This window comes from Ochotona curzoniae, unplaced genomic scaffold (assembly GCF_017591425.1).
Source record: "Ochotona curzoniae isolate NIBS_2020 unplaced genomic scaffold, NIBS_Ocur_1.0 contig_54, whole genome shotgun sequence".
NCBI classification, from domain to species: Eukaryota; Metazoa; Chordata; class Mammalia; order Lagomorpha; family Ochotonidae; genus Ochotona; species Ochotona curzoniae.
This window is the reverse complement of record NW_024466464.1, coordinates 1413510-1434265: the sequence shown is the minus strand read 5'-3', so window position 1 is coordinate 1434265 and position 20756 is coordinate 1413510.

The following is a 20756-nucleotide window of genomic DNA, read 5'->3' as shown; positions in this document are numbered from 1 at the left end:
GGGGCCCATGAGCCACACCAGGAGGGGGCCTGGACAGGGGCGGCTGGTGCCAGGCTGGGGGAAGGCTGTGGCCCTGCCCTGCCACCCAGACCTAGGGAGACAGTGGGCTTCGCAGGAGAGAGACTTGGCCAGGTGCCAGGCTGCGCCCAGCGCCAAGGCCAGGCCTGGGACCGTTGGCTGGGGACCCAGGCAGCTGCCCAGGCACAGGCCCTGTGTCTGTTATCAGTCCCCGAGCGTTGGCTGGGGACCCTCCTGCAGGATGACAAGGCCACCAGGGACGTGGGAGTGGGCATTGAGGGGCGAGTGATGGAGTGGGAGGGGGGCTCGCAGGCGCTGTCAGGAGCAGACCCCAGCAGCTGACCTGGGGCGTTCCCTAGCAACCAGAGCAGACACCCCCCCCCCCAGGGAGCCCTGGGGCCTCCTGAAGAACTGGCACCTACAGGCCCCAGGCAGCGCACAGTAGGGCTCTGTGCCTGCTCAGCGGTGTGCAGTGACGGCTGCGTCCATATATGGACTTAGAACCTGCAGCTGCCTAGGGGTGGTTGGTCCAGCTCGTGGCCCGGGCTGGGGGCAGGGCCGGTGCAGGTTGCAGCCAGGTGGAGGAGGCTGGGGGGTGGGGGGCAGCAGCAGCCTTCCGGCGCCATGCCCCCAGCCTCCCCAGGGAACAACCACAGAACTGTCTCCCCACCCCACCCCCTCTACCACCACTGCCCCAGGCCGGAGCACTTTCCCAGCTTGTCCACTCCCTGCCTCCCGGGCGTGGACAGGACTGCCCTGGCCTTGCATCTGTGTCTCTCTCGGCATCCTGCCAGCAGACTCTAGACCTGCCAAACCTGCCGTTCGCAGGGCCTGGGCCCAGGGTGGGAGTGTGCTGGCAGGGGGACCCTTTCTGTGGGCCCGTGGTCACCGGGATTGCAGAGCAAGCTTGACCCCCAGACAGGACCTGTGATGCCAGGGCCTGGTGGGGGCACCATTCCCACTTGGCCTCAGGACCATCTGTCTACAGTGGCCTTGGGCTGGTGCTCTCCTATGCACCCTTCAAAGCCCACCCTGGCAGGCCCCTCCTTGGGGGAGTCCTTGGCACCCGTCAGCCGGCGACACTGGTTAATCCAGCATCCCCCTACAAAACTACGAGCACCCCCCCCCCCCCGGGATCTCCAAGCCCCCGGTGGCTGTGAGTGAGGGTTGGCCACGCCAGGGACCTTCGGGCTCAGGACTCTGGGAAGGCGGCTTGGAGGGGGACGGGGTGGGGGTGGGGGAGCTGCAGAGGGGACAAGGAAAGAGGAAGTGGCCCCGGAGGCCGGGGGAGGGGCGCCGGGCGGGCGGAGAGGAAGCGAGCAGGTTCTTCTTCGCTGGGAACTTTGGCCTCGTGGGGAGTTTTCAGGGTTGTTGCCTCAGCAGGCTCAGGGCCATCGTGCGCCCTCACGCCCGGCTCAGCCAACCGGACGCCACCTGCCTTTCTGGAACATTCTCTTCCCTCCCAAGGCCTCGCACTCTTGGTTCCTCACCCACCAAGGCCTCGGGCAAGGGACCATTCACAGCCCACACTGGCAGATGGCTCCCAGCCTGCCGCCCTGCCTGCCGCCCTGCCTGCCGCCCTGCCTGCCACCCTGCCTGCCCAGGGCACCCGGGCCCCAGGTCACTGCCGGGCGAGACAGCTCTGCTTTGTAAAGACAGTGAGAAGAGAAGCACCCCCCACCCCCAGAGATGTGGGTTGGCTGCATGGGGACCTGCACAGGGGAATATAGCAGTGAATAAGGCGTTGGAACATTCCAGAACACACACCCCCTTTTTTCACAGGTAAAGAACTTTGGGACAAGGGTCTGCCCCTCCCTGGATGGAGTGCCCTCTGGAATGTCCCAAAGTCAAGGGCTGTGAAGTTCACCTTCTCGGTCCCCACCCCTGCTCACCAAGCCCGGGCCCCCAGGGCCTTCCCCGCCTCCTGCTGCCTGCTCCCAGGAACCCGCTGAATTGAGGCACACATCCCACTTGCTGCCCCGTTGGCCTGGCACAGTGAGGGGAAAAGTAAGCACAGCTCATGAGATGGCACCCCAAACCAGATGGATGGCCCAGGAGGGGCAGGCAGGGAGGGCTCCCCGGAGGAGGTGGCAGTCAGGTAGGCAGGGATCCCCTCCCAGTGGCTGGAGCCTGCCCCACTTCCCCTGCTCCCTGACACAGCCAGTGGGCTCCAGGGTGTCCCTACAGAAGAACTGGGCACTGACCACCAGTTCCTGGGAGTTTTAAAAAAAATCTTTGAAAACCACCTTGCCTCTCCCTCTCCTGGGGGGGATCTGCAAAAACTTCCCTCCCCTCCCCGCAGGGAGTTCCCGACCTGGCTCATTTGCCTGGGTTCTTGAGTAGAAGCAACGTCCCCGGGCCTCGCTGCTTCCTCAAACCTCTGGGACCCCTGCCTTCTCCAGGTGCAAGATGGAGCCCACCTTGAAGCCCAAGAGAGCTAGTGCTGGTGGGGCAGGCCGAGGCCCTGCAGAGCCAGGGTCACCTGCCCAAGGCAGCCTGTGAGCTCGGGGCTTCCTGGTGTCCTCGGAGCCTGAGGAGCTGGGCAGTGGGAGGACATTCAGCAGCATCTCCAAGGTCAAGTAGGGAGATGGCAGAAACGAAGGCAGGAGCACCGGTGCCGCCCAACCTCTGGGCAGAGGCACCCGGGTCTCTCCACACACACACACACACACACACACACACACACACACACACACACACACACACACACACACACACACACGGCAGTCATCAGGCTGCCCTTTTCGCTGCCCCAGGCCTGTGAGCTGGCAGCAGATGGAAGCCCAGAGTGGCTACAGGTTATGGGTCTTCTGGCCTGTTCGCCATACTCTGTGGGGCAAGTTGGATTCTTCCCACTTCTCAGGCAAGCAGACTGAGGCCCATGATGGGAGAGGCTTGGGCCCTGCTCACCTCACAGCTTGTCCAATATGCCCAGTACTGGACCTAACCTCTGGGGCCAGGTACGGGCCTCCAAGGGGCCTCCACTCTCCACCCCATATTGCAGATGGGCAGACTGAGATTCAGAGCAGCCAGTGGCAGGGGCTGCCCGGCCCCCTCAGCCACCATGCCTGGTCCACGGGTCGCACACGACCCCATGAGCTCCAGAACAGGCACCAGCTCCACCGCCGCGGGGCTTGGGGCCTGCCCGGCAGGAAAGTCCGATCAACCAGGGCCATGAAACCTCATCAACAGGCCCTCCTGGGGCGGAAATCCGTGCTGCCCACTGGGCTCCCTGGAACCTGAGCTGGCCCTGGGGGCAGGCATGGGCCCTCTGGGGGTGGGCATGGCCCCACTGCAGGTTTCCTGCCGCCTGCCCCAGGCTTGGCCCTCTGCCAGCTGTGGGGGCCACCCGCAAGTCCCTTCCCTGCAGCCCCTGGGGACACAGAGCGTGACAGTCCGGGCGGAATTGGCCTGGTCAGGGAGAGCACAGGGGCTCCGCAGTGTGGGCAGTGATGGGCAGCCCAGGCAGGGGCTTTCCTTGGTACTTGGCCAGCAGTGGGAGCCGCAGGCGACAGCCAGGGCACCCCAGACCTCCCCTCCATCACTCACTTGGTCTCAAAGGCCTCTAGGACTGATTTGGGGTCCCCTGTGTGTGCCTGAGCCCACCTGGGCTGCACAGACACACAGCACTGGGGGGGGGTGATGGAGCAGGGGTACACGGGGGGCCTGAGGCCGTGACTAGGAGGCAGACGAGGGGGCATGTCAGGGAACAAGCCTGCCCTGCCCCTGAGAGCCAGTCCCATCCCCGAGTGAGAGGAGCAGGTGTGTCTTCCCAGGGCTCCCTGAGGACTGTGCATCCCCACGGGGAGCCTGACCCGCCGGTCCAGTGCTTGCATGGCTGAGAGTCCCAGCACCCTGGCTAGGGGACTCCAAAATCTTCCTTAGCAAGGACACTTCAGAACTTAGAGGTCTTCAGGAGCTTGAGGAAAAATGACACGAAGCTCGATTCTGCTGTTGTGTTTTTATTTGAAAGGCAGCGAGACAGGATCTTCTGTCTGCTAGCTTGTTTGCTCCTCCAGAGCACACTGTGGCTGGATGTAACTGCGTAGGGCTGGAGCCAGGAGCCAGGAACTCCATCTGGGAGCCAACTGCTTGAGCCACCACCTGCTGCCTCCAGGGGCACACACTGGCAGGAAGCTGCGATGCGAAATGGAGCCGCAAACGAAATACCACCTTAGGGTCAGCTTCCCAGAGAGCTCCCCTGGCCACACAATGTGAGCCACCCCAAGACCGGTGAATGGTCCCCATTGGTCCACCTGCCTGCCACACAGAGCGGGGCAGAACCGAGCAGTGATGAGGGCGGCGAGGCCTTCAGGCAGGGAGAGTCAGAGAAAGACACAAGACTGTCTCAGTAGGGAGGGTCACTCAGCAGGTGCAAACAAAGCCCCCTTGGGGTCCCACCTCATCCCTGCCAGCCGGAGAACGCCAAGAAGGTCCCCACTGTGTGCTCTGGAAGAATCGCTGAGAGAGGGAGAGAGACTCCACTCCCCAAACGGTTGCATGGGCAGGGCTGTGTCAGACTGAAGCCGTCTGGGTCTCCCACAAGGGTGGCAAAGACCCAACCACTGGGACCATCTTCTGTGCCTGTCCCAGGCCATTAACAGGGAGCTGCGTTGGAAGTGCAGCAGCCTGCTTTTTGCTATGTGGCCCACTGAAGTATTTTTTAAAAATCAGTTGGTTGGAGCTGACACCATTGCTCAGTGGGCCTCCACCTTCAAGGACAGGCATTCCGTGTAGTCCCAAAGCCCTGGGACCCGGCACCATGTGGGAAAGCGGGGGAAGAAGCTCATGGCTTTGGGTTCAGCTCTGGCCTTTGCGGCCACTAGGGGAATGAATCAACAGTTGGAATCTCTTTCTTCTCTTTGTCTCTCAAAGATTTGTTTATTTTTGGGCCCAGTGCAGTGGCCTAGCAGCTAAAGTCCTCATCTTGCACTTGCCCCGGGATCCCATATGGGTGCCAGTTCTAATCCCAGCTGCACCACTTCCCATCCAGCTACCTGCTTGTGACCTGGGAAAGCAGTGGAGGACGGCCCAAGGCATTGGGACCCTGCACCAGCGTGGGAGACCTGGAGGAGGCTCTTGGCTCCAGATCAGCACAGCTCTGGCTGTTGCGCTCACTTGGGGAGTGAATCATCAGATGGAAGATCTTCCTCTCTGTCTCTCCTCTCTCCTCTCTATATATCTGACTTTGCAATAAAGATAAATAAATCTTTAAAAATAAAAATAAATTTTAAAAAAAGTCAGATTTACAGAGAGAAAGATCCTTCATCTGCTGGTTTACTCTCCAAGTGCTTGCAACAGCTGCTGCTGAGCTGATCTGAAGCCAGGAGCCCAGAGCCTCTTCTGGGTCTCCCAAACGGGTTCAAGGTCCCAAGGCTTTGGGCCGTCGTTGATTGCTTTCCCAGGCCACAAGCAGGGAGCTGGATAAAAGCGGGCAGTTGGGATACAAATCAGCGCCTATATGGGATCCCAGCTCATGCAAGGCAAGGACTTTAGCCACTAGGCTACAGTGTCAGGCCCCCTTCTCCCTTTAAAAAGATTTATTTGTTATTTGAAAGACAGATCTTGCATCTACTAGTTCATTCACCAAACAAAGCCAAGAGGCGGGGACTCCATCAGGACCTCCCGCGTGCTGCAGGACCAAGCACCTGGGCCGTCTTCTGCTGCTTTTCCAGGCACAGTAGTGGACAGCTGGATGGGAAGTGGAACAGCTGGGACTCGAACTGGCTTCAGAGGTAGCAATTTAGCTTGTCACTCCACAGGCCTGTCCTAGTGGCAGATTTATCACAATTATCACTTACTGCTTCGCCTGTCCACCCCCGGGCTAGAGCAGCAGGAAGCTGGGTTAGAACTAGAGGGAGGAAGACTCCTCCCTGGCAGGCAGCCCAGGATGGGCCAGGGGCATTCCAAGTGACGGCTTGCCCCAGGGCAACACCAACACCGGCCCCTAACTTAGAATGCTCTGAAAATTTGAGCTCACGCCAAAGGTGTGTTCCGAATGAGTCAGTTCTGCGTTGTTCTCTTTTGCAGGGAAGTGTCAGGGAAGGGAGAGTAACGGATGCCGGCTGACTGGGGCTGCTGTGTGTGTGTGTGTGTTCAGCTGTGGACAGAGCTGCCCACTCAGGACGCGTACCCTAGGTGGATGGCAGCCAGGCTGGGCATGTGGGGTCCCCTTGCAGCACCCAGCTCCTGCCTGCCTCAGGACAGTCACACCTGCTGGCCCCCACTCTGTCCTCCCACACACATCCTTTTGCTTCTGCGGTCTTGCTTATCCTTCAGGTCTCACGGTAAGTAATTTCGGCCTCGTCCAATGACCCCTCGCAGCAGCAGTCAGGGCCGGAGCCATGCTGCCTGTGGCTGCATCACCGAGCACATCTGTGTGATGACAGGTGCACTTGGCTGCTACATGGCGGGGGCAGGAAGGATGCATGGGTCAACACAAGACCCCCAGAGCACAGCACGCACGCACGCATGTACGCAATCAGCCCTTGGGAAACTCTGCAGGGGGAGGGAGGAAGGAGGGCTCAGGCCTGGACAGGAGGGATGGAGCCTGCAGCAGCCCCAGAGGGTGTTGCTGGAGGGTGTGACCCAGTCCTGGCAAGAGCTGCCGAAACCTCCTCCTCCTCCTCCTTGGAGAAGACTGAGGGACAGACTGGGAGGAGGAGGTCCCGCCAGCTCAGGGCTCACACCTTCTAGCGTATGTTGGCGGGAGGGGAGCCGGAGGGCGCTGTCACAGGAAGTGGCTCCTCTCTGGGCTGTGGCTGACTCACTCACGGGGCTGGGCCGATGGTACTCCCAGGTCAGACTCCAGAGGCCCGGGAAATGACGGGACTGTCTGCCATCCAGAGTGTGTCAGGGGTTGGCCCACTGCAGGGACAGGCAAAACTTCCCCAAGAAGAGGGCTTTGGGGGGGCTGTACTTTGATGTCTAAACAAGAGTCCACCCTGGAGACAATCTAGGGAGGGACTGCAAGTGTCCCCTGTAGCTGGGCACCCTGGGAAGCGTCTAGGTAGGCCTGGTTGCACGGGGGTGAAGGAGATTGTGTGGGCACGGAGCCTCTCCTCACTGCCTGTCTGCCCCATGCCTGCCTGGACCGGCTGGTGCCCTGGAGGCCCGGGGTCTCAGGGGTCACCCTGCAAGGCGGGGCCGGATCCAGCAGCAATGACGCGGAGGGTGTGTGGAGAGCAGCAGGGCGGGGAGAAGCCTCCTGCTTCCTGATGGCTCTCCCCATCAAAGGGTTGCCAGCAAACCCTGACCCGAGAGGAGCTGTACTGAGGGGCCTGGATTTCGCCTGTGGCAGGATGGCAAGAGAAGCCACCCATGGGTGCCTGGGCGCTCACTCCCTCCTCCCTGCCCTGCAGGGTGACACTGTCCCCACAGGGCTACCACGAGCGATAAGGCTGCTGCTGTCACTCACGTTGATAGGGGACAGGGCGTGTGCAATGGCACATGGGTGTGCACACAGGTCAGGGACCTGCACAGGTGTGTGTCACACCCTCACCTGTCAGCAGGGCCACACCTGTCCCCTCGTGGCCACGTGCCTTTCTGGGGTGGTCAGGGGCCAGGCCTGTGGTGGTTCTGAAGGCAGCTCAGCAAGGTGAGGGCCAGCCCTAGAAAAGGACCTCAACCTTCTCTGAGAAATGGGGGTGAAAAAGCTGCTGTGGGAGGGAGTCTGGGTACCCTGGAGGAGGAGGGAAACATGGCTTCAGGTCTTGAGGACCACCCAGGGCAAAGGGCAAAGGGCAAAGGGCAGGGCTGGGGTCCGACCTCTCCCTGCCTCAGCTGACCCACTGAGGCCCGCCTGCCTTCTTCCCTGCCCTGCTCCTTTCAAGTCCAGCTGGGGTGTGGGGGCGCAGGCACCTGCCAGCGGCACAAGGCAGAGGCCCACTGGCCAGGTCTGCTGGCCAACCTGGCCACCGGCCCTGAGCAGCCTGCAGCTGAAGGAGACACTCATTTCCGGGGCTGCTCTAGGGAGGAATCACAGCCCTGTCTCAGCTGCTGAGTGGGTCACACCTCTGACTACAGTCCCCAGAGCTCCGGCTCTGCTCGTCCCCACTACTCCTCCGGGACCCCTCTGCGGCTCCAGGGGAGCCCTGCCCCAGGACGGGGCCTTCCTGGTGCAGCAGGTTCCAGAGGCATCGGGGTTTTGGGGACAGTGAGCGGTCGGTACTTATCAGGCACTGCCAGGCTCTCGTGGCACCCGTGGGCCGAGCCGGGGCCTCCCGTGTCCCAGGACCAGGAGATAAGCAGCAACCCCCGCGTGTCCAGCGCGGGCTTGGCCGGCCCCCTCCCCGCCCCTCGGGCCGGCCCGGCCCACTTGGCCCAACTTCCTCTCCTTAAAAGGCGAGGTTTGGGAGCGCCCCGCGAGGGGAGGGTGCGGGGCTGGGCACCGTCCCCACGCCCCCTCCCCGCCGCGGGCCGCCTTGGGGCTCCGACCCCATTTTTCATCGGAAGAAGACAGGGAGGTCCGCGCAGCAGCGTGGCAGCCCCGGATGTGGCGGGCACCGGGCAGTGGGTACGGCCCGTGGAGCCGCCCACCCAGACGGACCGAATGTGACCTGGCGCGCACGTGTCGCCGGCTCGCAGCCTGAGTTTCTCGGCGAGAAGAGGCGCGCGAGGAGAAGCGGGGCCGTGGCACGGGGAGCATCTCCAGCAGCTCTCCGCCCCGCGCGCCCCTCGGCCTGGGCGCGGCCGGGGAGCCGAGGATGCCAGGGCGCAAACACGGGGCGCTCCCCACAAGCGGCCCCGCCCCGCAGCGCGCACCCCCGCGGGAGCGTGACTCATCCGGGCGGGCCCGGGAGACGCTGGGCTCCGCCCGCCGCGCCTGGCCGGGTGACCCCGGACGGCGGGCTCCGCCTCCTCTCTCTCGGACTCAGTTTCCCTCCCGGCGCGGTTCCGAAGAGGGCTGGGGGTGGGTGGGGGCGGTGCCCCCGCTTGCCTTGGAGGCCGCCATAAAAGGCCAAGGGCGCAATCTGCGCAGCCAAACTTAGTCATGCGGCCCGCGGGCCGCTCCGCGGCCGACTTCCCGTTTCCAGCCGGGGGGCCGAGGTGTGGCCCGGAGCTTTCGAAAGGGCCCGGGGCTGGGCCTCGCGCGGGGCGGCGGAGTTGCTGGGGATGCGAGCCGGGGAGGGACCCTGGACTCTCAGGGGGCTGTCGCTGCAGGTGCTGGCCAGGCAGGGGTCACCTCGCTCTCCCGAGCTTTCCAGTCCTGTTTGGGAAATATTCCGCACCCTGGGGCTCAGGCTGCACCTGCTCCCAGCTGGCTTCTGCTCCTACTTCCTTGGAGCGGTGTGTGTGGGGGGGATGGGGCTGGTTTACTGTAAACGCACTCAGGCGCTAGGCACGGGCCCCAAGCACGAGGCATGGAGAAGGCGCTCAGTAAGGGGTCTGCTTGAAGGGTGGGAGGAGCCCTTTTGCCTCGCTGTTCCCAGAGAGGGCTGGAGGTCAGGGGCGCAAGGTGCCTGTGGCCCGCCAGCTCCTGGCTGGCCTCCGTGGCTGGGGAGGTTTGTGTTTCTGACAAATGGGGCCAGCCAACCCCCATGCCCTGCTTTGTGCGGTCCGTTGCGTCCTGTCCTGTCCCCGGGGTCTGGGTCAGTCCGGGTGAGGCTCAGCACCAGTGTGCCCAGCAGGTTACAGGCAGGTGGGTCACCTGGCATCACATTCCAGGTGGCCTGGTCCTCAGCAGCCCGTCTTGGGGTGGCAGGTGCACAGGCCGCCTCCCCACCCCCACCTCTCGCCCCCAGAGGGTTAACGGGCTGCCAGGGAGGAAGGGGCGGGGCGGGGACGGGAGAGGGCGGAGGAAACAGAAAGCAGAAAAAAAGAGAAGCCCAGCTTCTGCTTTGGGAGGAAATTAGAGCGCCCTGGGGTGTCGGGAAGCTCCGCACCCCTGCTCCCAAAGAGAGGCCCCTCCCCCCGAGGACAGTGAGGTTAAACAGTCTGGCGGGGAAGGCCAGGCTCCGAGTAGAGGCAGAGATTCCGGAAAGACTCCACGGGGCGTCCGTGGCGAGACCGGCGGGGCCCAGGGCAGCGCGCAGGAGTGGGGCGAGACTAGCAGGGCCCAGGGCAGCGCGCAGGAGTCCACCGGGGCCCAGGGCAGCGCGCAGGAGTGGGGCGAGACCGGCGGGGCCCAGGGCAGCGCGCAGGAGTGGGGCGAAGCCGGCGGGGCCCAGGGCAGCGCGCAGGAGTGGGGCGAGACTAGCAGGGCCCAGGGCAGCGCGCAGGAGTCCACCGGGGCCCAGGGCAGCGCGCAGGAGTGGGGCGAAGCCGGCGGGGCCCAGGGCAGCGCGCAGGAGTGGGGCGAGACTAGCAGGGCCCAGGGCAGCGCGCAGGAGTCCACGGGGGCCCAGGGCAGCGCGCAGGAGTGGGGCGAAGCCGGCGGGGCCCAGGGCAGCGCGCAGGAGGCCGGCGAAGTCTGCCGACGCGCTTCGCGAGCGCCCTCTCCTGAGCGCCCGTCTCTGCTGGGGACTTCCCCGGGTGAAGGACTCTCTGGATTCGAAACTGGGCACCCCACCTAGGTTTGCCCAACCCGCTTCTCCCCATCCCACCCCTGTAGAGGTTTAGAAGCAGGAGATGGGCACGTCCCAGACTTTGCTGGGCGAGAAAGGGGCATGGGAAAACATACAGTGGGAGTATGATCTTGAGCCGCTGGTGGCCACCTGCCCACTGGCCAGCCCCGCGCCGGGCATCGTCCTCCTCCTCGCATGCAAGTTCCAGAGGGCCGATGGCACTCACCAAGGAGTGTGGCTGACCAATGGCCCGGCTGGGGCCGCGTCTGTGGTAGTCGGGGCTCTGCTCAAGCCGCTGGACAGGCAGGGAGCAGCAAGGTGCCTGCCAGTCGCCCCTCACCCTCCATCCCCCCTCCCCCGTTGCTCCCGGGGGCACCAGGCGCTCTGGGTGGCTGTGGGTGATGTCTACAAAGGGTCAACCCTGACAGAGAGCACAGGTAGTGTCCTCCCACTTCGCTCTGAGGCCAGGACACCCACATTCACCCAGCCCCTTAGGTAAAGTGGTGTGGTGGGGGGGCGGGCATAGCCGGTAAAGCTGTTCCCTGCAGTGCCCATCCCATATAGGCACTGGTTTCAGTTCCAGCTGCTCCACTTCCCATCCAACTCTCCGCTAATGGCCTGAGAACGCAGCAGAAGGTGGCCCTGGGCATCGGTCCCTGCCACCCGAGTGGGAGACCCAGAGGAAGCACCTGGCTTCAGCCTGGCTTGGTACTGACCACTGTGGCCATCTGGGGAATGAACCTGCAGTTGGAAGATTTTCTTTGTAACTCTGGCCTTCAAAAAAAAAAAATCTTTACATAGCTACATCAAAGGAGTGGCAAGGGGCGTCCCATACAGAAGCTCTGCAGCCCTGCGTTCTAATCCCGAACCCAGCTCTTAAGCCTGCCCTCTCTGCCTTTCAAATAAATTAACCTTTAAAAATCTGGAGTAAAACTCGTAAAGATACAAACTAGAATGGTGCATGGTGATGTCCAGGGCCTGGGTGAAGAGGAGGCCGAGACCGGAGGTCTGCAACGGCTCCGGACCCCGCACAGGAGCAAACGCACAAATGGCCCCAGGATGAACACTTGTGCGCAGATGCCCAGCGTGGACACGCCCCTGCCACACCAGCTTCTGCTGCCCATTGGGTGAGGCCAGCCGCCGGAGCTTCTGGGAATGGTAGTTCAGTCCCTAAGGCCCGAGCCTGACCAGCCACCGAGCCGGGTGGGCTTGGCGCCACGAGACAATGGCTGTGTGGCTGACTATGGAGTCGGTGAGGGACGCCGCCCGCTCCTCGTCGTCCTTGCGCGCGCGCACACACATGCATACACTGGGATGCACATCTTTGCCTGTACCTCTGCGCCTCCTGGCACGTGGGTACACCTGAACCTGTTGGCCTAGTCTCCCTGTGCCGCCCTCGGGCGCCCCTCACCCCTCCCCGACACACCCCGGCAGGCGTGGGAGCCTTGGTAATAACTAGGAGCGGACGGGAAGAGCGCCCAGGCTACAAGTGTCCGGGGCTGTAAGAGTCCCAAGCTGAGGACACAGCCAGCGCTGTGGGAGGTGCAGAATGGTAGGAGACAGGCCGGTCAGCTTCGTGGACCCAGGAAGGGGCGTTTCCCGGGTCGGCGGCCAGGTGCCAGGTGTCCCAGGGGCCGCCGTGGGGCAGGTCGCAGCAGCCTCAGTGTTAGCTCGGCTGGGGCTCTGGTGGGCATGACTCAGCCATTTCCGGGCACTAGGGACCAGGGGTCCTGCCTGCCTGTGCAGAGGCGCAGGGGGAGGGGGGACGTCCCTTCCGTCCCCACCCCACCCCCACCCCCGGGCTAGCGCGCTGCCGCAGGGGTGCGGTGTGGGGGGGAAGGGATCCACAGCCCTGAGCCTGGCCTTGCCGGTGGGAGTGCGTGGAACTGGCCCTGTCTGGACCCAGGGTGCGACTAGGCGGGTAGCGACCTTTACTCCCTGTATAGGGCAAGCAGGGGCGAGGGGCTCTGCCGGGAGGTGCGCGCCCTCCGGGACCTTGGGAGGGATGGCCGAGCGCCACGGGCAAACTTGATGAGGTTGGGCAGGTGGGCGGCCATCTCCGACCCCAGCTAGCCGCCTGCGCGCGTTTCAGGAGGCAGCTGTGCGGACCAAGACAGTACTCGGGTCACTGTCACCCATGTGGGAGACCTGACCGCAAAGGCCTGGACTCCTGGCCTCTACCTGGCTTTGCCCCTGACTGGGTTGTTGGACATCTCAGAAATGAACCTGGCCACGGAAACTCTGCTCTTGCAAGTGACTGGGCCTCAGCGTCCCCAGGCATGTAATGGTCCCCAGGCTTGCTGCAGCGAGCGGCAGGCTGGCTGGACTGGGAAAGTGGCTTGAATCTGGTCGTTCCGGGAGAAGCTACCTACGGCTGCCAAGGTGCACAGACACGGCGGGGGGCACCTCTGGCCTGGTCCCTGGCGCGCAAGGCGGTAGTCACAGCCGGGAACCCAGCGGGGAGCGCACGGCCAGTCACCCTCCCCGGGAACCCCAGCGGGAGCGCACGGCCAGCCCCCGGGAACCCCAGCGGGAGCGCACGGCCAGCCCCCAGAACCCCAGCGGGGAGCGCACGGCCAGCCCCGGGAACCCAGCGGGAGCGCACGGCCAGCCCCCGGAACTCCAGCGGGGAGCTCACGGCCAGCCCCGGGAACCCCAGCGGGAGCGCATGGCCAGCCCCGGGAACCCCAGCGGGAGCGCACGGCCAGCCCCGTGCGCCATTGGCGAACTGCTCCTGGCCGCCGCCAGGTGGCGACGGACACGCGCCCGCTGGGCCTGGCCTCGCTGCGCTGGACAGGGCCTGGTGGCCCCATGCGGTGGGGGGGACCTCTTAGCGGGGTTCAGACAGAGCCCGTGGTTAAGTTACACGGATGCCTGCCGCTCCTTACACCAGGACTGGCCCTACTCGGCAGACGGGGGAGAGTGGGTGTGACATCCCCACGTGGCCCCGCTGGGACTGGCCACTCTTGTGCCCTTGGAGACGTGGCCCATTCTGTGTCACTATGGACATCGGGCTCCTCTGTCTTTTTGCAACGTCACACATCCACATTCCCAGGACCCCTGGCGGCCTCAGGGTGACCGTGTGCGTGGGCAGGGCCACGCCCAGCAGGTCCAGATCGCTGGACCCTAGGCCTTCCGCAAACTCCATGGGGTCAGGAGGTTGTAGGGCAGATGCTGGAGTGACCTGCTGGTGACTGCCCCCCTCCCCTGAGCCACGGGATTTGGTGTGTGTGTGTTAGGGGCGGAGTGGGGGAAGGGATGGGATTCAGGCTGTGTGGCCAGCAGGACAGGGGCCCGCGGAGGGCACTGGGCTGACTCCTCCCGCTTATCTTAGGCCTGCAGGAGATAACAGATCTCCCAGACTTAACCTGTAACCTGGACCACAGGCCTGCACGCAAAGCTGCATAGTCAGGCCAGTCAGAAGTTTCAGAATTTAAGCTGCCTGGGGTCTGCCCCTGACCCACAGGGTGAGTACTTGGCTGAACCCCAGGACCAGCAAGCTGCAGACTGGCCAGGGGCTGTGGACAGATCCCCCAGACTATGGCAGCCCCCTGCCCCTACCATCCATCCACTCCAACCCAAAGACAGCCACTGCTGTGCATTGCGGGCCTGGGGCTGGCACCAGGCTCCTCCTGCTTGTGGGGGGCTGGCACCGGCCTCCTCCTGCTTGTGGGGGCTGGCACGGGCCTCCTCCTGTTTGCTCTCGCGTGCGCAGGAGCAGCCAGGCTGGATCCGAGGTGGAGCCGGTGTTTGGCCCAGGTGGCATTGCCTTAGAGACCTGTCCCTGTGGCCGCCACCTAGACCGCCCAGCTCCCTGGCCCTGCCCAAGGCGGGGTGCTGTTCAATGACTGCAGGAAGTAAGGACCACACCAAGGGGTCTCTCCAGCGGGGACAGAGGCTGCTCCAAGCACGGCCTGGTCAGGGCTCCAGCTTTGCACCTTATGTTCTCTGTGGGTCCGGCGAAGGCCACTCTAGGTGTGCAGGTGCAGGCCACCCTAGGGAGACTGGACAGGGAGGTTTAGGGTCCCGCGACACCCCCGTGATCTGGCTTCAGCCTCCCCGCGCCCGGGGGTCCCCACACCTGAAGCTGGGAGGGGTGGTGGGCAGGACAGGGAGCGCGGCCCAGGGGAAGGGAGTGGGTGCGGGACGCCCGCAGGTGGGCGGATGGGGACCTTTGGAGGGAAATCCAGCTCAGGATTTCGGAAACCACACCCTAGAGGAAGCTGCCGGGGTCCGAGCCAGAATCCTCTCCATCATTCCCGTGGAGCGCCCCCAGCGCCAGGAAACGGCGGAGGGGGCTGGGTCAGAGGAGGGGTGGGGCGAGGGGCGCCGGCCCCGGTCCCCCGGCTGCTGAGCCCCAGGCCCTGCGCCCCGGCCCCCCCCCCCCCACTGCTGGGCCCCAGGCCCTGCGCCCCGGCCCCCCGACTGCTGGGCCCCAGGCCCTGCGCCCCGGCCCCAGGGCACCCCTCTCAGCCGCCCCACAGCTTCAGCCAGACCCCACCAGTACCCCCAGCCGCCTGGAGCCCCCCGCCCTCCGGACTCTCCCTCGCCCAGCCATTGGCCTCCCGGCGCTGGGTTTCCTCGGATAGGTCCACCTGCCCGGGGCCACGCCCCCAGCAAGGCACAAAGACCGGGGGTCCACGGCGCGGGCGCTTCCTCGGGAGCGCGGGGGTCTCCACTCGTCCGCGCCACGTGGCACATGAGACTTGGGGGTGGGTGGGTTGTGAACCCCGAACTGGAGGAAGCGCAACCCAGGGACTGGTGCCCTGGCCTGTCCTTCATTGCCCACGGTGCTGGGTGGGGGTTGGGTAAGGAAGGTCCCAGGGAAGTTCAGCTGGGTTGCGCCCCACGGTGGGTGCCCGGCCCGCGGGGAGAGTTCCCGACATGACTGAGAGTGGGGTGGGAAGGAGCCAGGAGCCAGGGAGGGGTGCCTGGACAGACACCAGGCCTGCAGGCTGGACCTGCGGGGCGGCGGCTTGTTGGTTGACAGACACTTCTTCAAGTTTGACATATGTCCAGCGATCTTCCACCCACTGGCTCATTCCCCAAATGGCTGCACCCGCCAGGACAGCGCCTGGGTGAAGCCAGGAGCCCCGAACTCCGGGTCTCCCACACGCGTGGCAGTGTCTGAGCCCTTGGGCCACCGGCTGCTTCCTGCCAGGTGCATCAGTGGGGAGCTGGGCGGGAAGTGGAGGGGGCTGGATCCGAGGCGCTGGGCACAGGACGAGGCTGAGTCAGCTTGCTGTACCGAGGTACAGTTGGCAGTGGCTCAGGGGAAATCACGGTGGGCCATTGTTTCAGACTGAGCTCTTGGCACTGGACGCAGGAACCTAGAGTAAAAATCCAGATGGAGTCGCTCACACTAGTTCTCCTGTCATCCTTGCACTTGACCTTCTGAGAGTCCAGAAGGCAGAACGGGAGGACATTCCAAACACGCAAGTTCCGGCCACCCTGCTTTACTCCCTGCACAAGTAGGGACTTGCTGGTACAAAGCCGCATGCTGTCCCCCTTCCTTGGGGCTGCCCTTGGCTCTCCAAAACCCCTCTGTCCCGCTTCTCAGCACGTTCACAAGGGCGGTGTTGCTGAGAAATGCAGTTGTATGACTTTATTTTTACATCTTTAAAATGTACACACACCGGGCCCAGTGCGATAGCTTAGTGGCTGAAGTTCTTGCCTGGAACGCACTGGGATCCCATATGGGCCTCGGTTCTAATCCCAGCGGCCCTGCTTCCCATCCAGCACCCTGCTTGTTGCCTGAGAAAGCAGTCAAGGACGGCCCACGACTTTGGGACCCTGCACCCGAGTGGGAGACTGAGAAGCTTCTGGCTTCTGGCTTCGGATTGGCTCAGCTCCAGCTGTTGCGGACTTGGGGAGTGAACCATCAGAGGGAAGATCTTCCTCTCTGTCTCTCCTCCTCTTTGTATATCTGCCATTCCAGTAAAAATAAATACATGTTAAAAAAAATAATAGACACTGTCTGTTCACTCCCTAGTTGCTCACTGCAGCTGCGACTGGGTCAAGCAGAGGCCACGCCCCCACAACTGCACCCAGGTCTCCCACATGGGTGCAGGGGTCCGAGCACCTAGCCATCCGCTGTGGCTCTCCCAGGTGCGTTAGCAGGGAGCTGGATGGGAAGTGGGGCACTGGGACTCAAACTGGTGCCCACTGGAGCGGCCAGTGCTGCAGGTGGCTGTGTAACACACTTCGCCACAAGCAGGTTGTCGAGGAGCTGTAAGCAGGAAGCTACACTCAGAGGCTGGGCTCGGGGGCTCCGACTGCCATGCGGTTGACGCAGTGTGCCGTGGGTGGGCAGTGTGCCGTGGGTGGGCAGTGTGACCGTGGGTGGGCAGTGTGCCGTGGGTGGGCAGTGTGACCGTGGGTGGGCAGTGTGCCGTGGGTGGGCAGTGTGCCGTGGGTGGGCAGTGTGCCGTGGGTGGGCAGTGTGACCGTGGGTGGGCAGTGTCCCGTGGGTGGGCAGTGTCCCGTGGGTGGGCAGTGTGCCGTGGGTGGGCAGTGTCCCGTGGGTGGGCAGTGTGCCGTGGGTGGGCAGTGTGACCGTGGGTGGGCAGTGTCCCGTGGGTGGGCAGTGTGCCGTGGGTGGGCAGTGTCCCCGTGGGTGGGCAGTGTGCTGTGGGTGGGCAGTGTCCCGTGGGTGGGCAGTGTGCCGTGGGTGGGCAGTGTGCCGTGGGTGGGTTCTGGCTGCCTTCCTGCCACGGGGTGGCAAGTGTGGCTCTCCTGCTTTTCAGCCATTTGTATACTCCTTGGCAGAACTCCAGGCTTCTGGGTGGGGCCTGTGGGATTTTTGGTTTTTTTTGCTTAGGAGGTTCTTTTTTCCAGCAGGGTAAGAACGGGAGTGGAGCTGGGGCTGGAGGGGGAGAGAACATGAAGGGACACATCTCCTGCCATGGTGGCAGGCTCGGGGACTGCTGGGGCAGGGCAAGGGGGCAACATGGAGTTGGACGGGGGAGCCAGGAAGAAAGGCGCCTGCAGGGCTTTGTTCCTAATTAAAAAAAAAAAAAGATTTATTTTTATTACAAAGTCAGATATACAGAGAGGAGGAGAGACAGAGAGGAAGATCTTCCGTCTGATGATTCACTCCCTAAGTGACCGCAATGGCCAGCGCTGCGCTAATCCAAAGCCAGAAGCCAGGAGCCTCTTCCGGGTCTCCCACGCGGGTACAGGGTCCCAAGGCTTTGGGCCGTCCTCCACTGCTTTCCCAGGCCACAGGCAGGGAGCTGGAAGGGAAGCGGGGCTGCCGGGATTAGAACTGGCGCCCGTATTGAGATCCTGGCCCGTTCAAGGTGAGGACTTTACCTGCTAGGCCACGCCGCTGGGCCCTGGTCCTGATTTTAAAGATGTATTTATTGGGCCCGGCGCGGTGGCGCAAGTGGTTAAAGGTCCTCGCCTTGCACCCCCGGGATCCCATATGGGCGCCGGTTCTAATCCCGGCAGCCCCGCTTCCCTTCCAGCTCCCTGCTTGTGGCCTGGGAAAGCAGTCGAGGACAGCCCAAAGCTTTGGGAACCTGCACCCGCGTGGGAGACCCGGAAGAGGCTCCTGGCTTCGGATCGGCATAGTATCGGCCCGTTGCGCTCACTTGGGGAGTGAATCATCGGACGGAAGATCTTCCTCTCTGTCTCTCCTCTCTGTATATCCGCCTTTCCAATGAAAAAATAATAAAAAAATAAATCTTTAAAAAAAAAAAAAAAAAAAAAAAAGACAAACAAAAAAAAAAAAGATGTATTTATTGGAAAGGCAGAGTTACAGAGAGGAGAGACAGAGGTCGACCTTCATTTTCTGGTTCACTCCCCCCCACATGGCCCCACAGCCAGCAGCGTGGCACTGCATCTGCTTCTCCCACATGGACAGCAGGACCCTGGGACTCGGCCACCCTCTGCTGCCTTGCTAGTGCATCAGCAAGGAGCGGGATGGGAAATGGAGCAGCCGGGGCTTGAACTGGCACCCGTGTGGGGTGCAGGCACCAGTTCAGTGCCTGCTTTGTCAGGCTCTTCTTCCAGCTCTGCAAGACGGCCGAGCCCTGGAGTCAGGAGTCGCTGATCCCTTGCGTGGAGAACAGGGGTGCAGACACAGGACTCCAGGGGTGCAGAGCAAGGAGCCCGAGGCCCACGTGCACGGAATCCTGCCTCCCTTAGTGTGTGAGGACAACCAGTGGCTGACCTAAAGAGAACGCTCCACTTCCACCTGCTGGCTCTCCCAGCTCTCCTGGGCAGAATGGGGTCGCCCTGCACCCCCTTGAAGATGCTGTCTCCTCCGCCTGAGGGTCTGGGGACCAGCCCAGCCTGCAGCTCTGACCTCTGACCTGCCAGCAGCCACCCTGGCTCCTTTCACTGCACTGCTTGGGCCGGTCACTAGAGCGCTGGATTGTTCCAGAAAGGGGGTTGCTGAGTAGAAGAGACCGAAGGAAACGGAAGCCGGGCGGTCTCTGGGTTGTTGCTTCATCTTCCACACTTTGGCCAGGTGCACTTTCCCCCAGAGTTCCCAGCTGCCTGAGTCCTTAGGGAAAGGTCCTGACTGGGGGCCTGCTTGCCCCGTCCTGCAGCAGCCCTGCAGTACAGCCGGGAAGAGGCCAGGGCCCTGGTAGGGGCGGAGACGCCCGGAGGGCCAGACAGGGCCCTGGGACAGAGGCCTGCTGTCCTCTTCCTTCCCAGACAATGGGCAGCCGGATGTGGCCGGAGATAAGGGTCCTGCTGTGCGGAGTGGACGGTGGGGGAGGGGAAGGCCCTGACATCCCCCGGTGGTAACTGTCACAGGGGTGATGCCATTATAGAAGGGAAAGCAGGGGGTGCCTGTCCTCGGGCCCACCCAGATGCTGCCCAAGGCCAGAGCCTGCGGCCCCCGCACTTGCCACCCGAGTGAGCAGGTGGGGTCGCCAGCTGAGGGATGCAGGAGGCACTTGGGGCCTGGCCGGACGTGTCCCACCTCTGCCTTGAGCACAACCCAGGGAGGCCTGGGGACTTGGCGCTGGTGCAGGAGTCAGATCCGGTGTCCGGCCCTCCGGCGTCCGCGCCCTGGTGGCTTCCGCCCCGAGCCCCGCTCAACCCGGAGGGATCAGGATGCGGCCGCGCGTCCGGGCCTGCTGCGAGCGGAACGGCTTTGTTTCCTGGGCTCTCCCGGAGGGCGGCGTGCACGTTGCTCTGCACCGTCCAGAGGAGATTGTAACGAGGAGCCTGGGGAGAGGGGGACCCCAGGTCTTTCCCCGCCCCCAGGGTCCAGTGGGTAGAGAGAGATTTCCTGGAAGCTGGAGATGGTGGGGGCGGGGAGGCGGCAGACCGACCCCACCCCAACTGCCACCTCCTGCACCCCGCGGGTGAGTGCAGAAGTCTGCGGGAGACCTGACAGCTGAAGCAGGCTGCGGGACCCCTCCCTGCCAACACTTTTTGCATCCAGCTGACAGCCTTACCCAGCCTGTGGTGCAGCCATCGCTGCTGGGAAATTTCCAGAACTTTCTTTTTTTTTTAAAAGATTTATTTTTATTATTTTTTCATTGGAAAGGCGGATATACAGAGAGGAGAGACAGAGAGGAAGATCTTCCGTCTGATGATTCACTCCCCAAGTGAGCGCAACGGCCGATACTATGTCGATCCGAAGCCAGGAGCCTCCTCCGGGTCTCCCACCGGGTGCAGGGTCCCAAAGCTTTGGGCCGTCCTTGACTGCTTTCCCGGGCCACAGGCAGGGAGCTGGAAGGGAAGCGGGGCTGCCGGGGATAGAACCGGCGCCCATATGGGACCCCGGGCGTGCAAGGCGAGGACCTTTAACCACTTGCGCCACTGCGCCGGGCCCAATTTCCAGAACTTTCTTAGCCCCAAGAAACAGTCCCTGACCCTTCAGAAGTGCCTTTTTTGCAACCTGTGGATTAAAAAAAAAAAAAGCAAAAAACAAATTTTTTTTAAAAAGATTTTATTTTTATTGCAAGGTCAGATATATACAGAGGAGGAGAGACAGAGAGGAAGCTCTTCCTTCCAATGATTCACTCCCCAAGTGACCACAGCGGCTGCAGCTGCGCCAATCCAAAGCCAGGAGCCAGACGCTCTTCTGGGTCTCCCAAGCGGGTGCAGGGTCCCAAGGCCTTGGGCCTTGACTGCTTTCCCAGGCCACAACAGGGAGCTGGATGGGTAGCAGGGCAGCCGGGATTAAAACCTGCACCCATATGGGATCTTGGTGCACTCAAGGCAAGGACTTTAGCTGCTAGGCCACGGCGCTGGGCTCTATATTTT